This window comes from Fukomys damarensis, unplaced genomic scaffold, assembly GCF_012274545.1.
Source record: "Fukomys damarensis isolate Sample0158 unplaced genomic scaffold, DMR_v1.0_HiC HiC_scaffold_10, whole genome shotgun sequence".
In the NCBI taxonomy this organism is placed as follows: domain Eukaryota; kingdom Metazoa; phylum Chordata; class Mammalia; order Rodentia; family Bathyergidae; genus Fukomys; species Fukomys damarensis.
Genome location: NW_022900922.1, coordinates 17,233,978 through 17,235,142, shown reverse-complemented (window position 1 = coordinate 17,235,142; position 1,165 = coordinate 17,233,978).

Here is a 1,165-nt window from a genome sequence, read left to right as displayed (position 1 = left end):
CCTGGGCTTGAGTTGATAATCATTAATGAAAGGCATAAAGCTGGAGGCTGATGTCTGAAGGGCTTCTCGCCAAATGGACTTGGAGGAAATTTAGTAGAAATGTGGGCCTCCTGCCATGGAGTCCTTCCCTCCTCTGCAGCTCTTCCCGCTTTTCTGCTGCCGGGGATCTCAGCCCCTCACCCCATGGGGACCCCTCAGAACAGTAGAGGCACCCATTACACTTGAATACTTGTCGGTGGCTGGCCTGTTGTGCTTATGTTGCCTTTAATGTCTTTGTTTCTGTTTTAGAATGATTACCGAAAAAGAGAGGATTTACAACTAAATACAGGTTTAATATTTTTGTGCTTTCCCTCTTTGGTGTTACTGTTTTCCCCTTCTTTGACATCTTGTTTTTATTTTCTTCTTTGTAATATATGAATTATACAGATGAATTTCATTCACTCTGTTGCTTTCATTTTCCTATGATACTTTTCTTCTTTCCTAACTAAACTGAAACAAACAAAAACACGGGGCTCACAGAAATTCAGCATTCTGCTATTTTTACTCTCTCGCTGTGTCTCATTGCTGTCCAGACTGGTTGACAGTTCAGCTTATTTTAGTCTCCTGGGTGAGACAGGGACTTTAGACTAGGTTTTTTGTTTGTTTGTTTTTATTTATTTTAAAAGTTTATTTCAAGCTCTCTAAAAGGCCTGGGCTTTTAACTTTAAGTCTTTGTGGCCCCAAGGAGTTTTCCCTTTGATTTTAACTATGCCTATTGCAACTGTATTGTGAAAGAGGAAACCATCTGCTGGTGCTCTGGCTGAGGACAGAAAGCATGCTAGTATCTATCACTGAGATCAATAATTCAGAAGGATAAGGCAGAGTCTTAGAGAATTAAAGCTCTGCTAAGCACTTATATAAAATTATCACAATTCTTTCAAGTAAGCTCTACTATATTCCTTATATGAGAAAATAAAAACAGATTTGTACCATCTGCACTTTGAGAATTTAACTATTGAAAAGTTAATTGGCAGGGGACAGGCAATTTCATTTTCTTGTTTAATATATTTTGCCTTGAATCTTTTTTTTTTTTTTTTTTGTTTTTTGAGACAGGGTTTCACTATGTAGTTCAGACTGAAACTGGAACTCACTATGTAGCCCAGGCTGGTCTCGAACTCACAGGGAT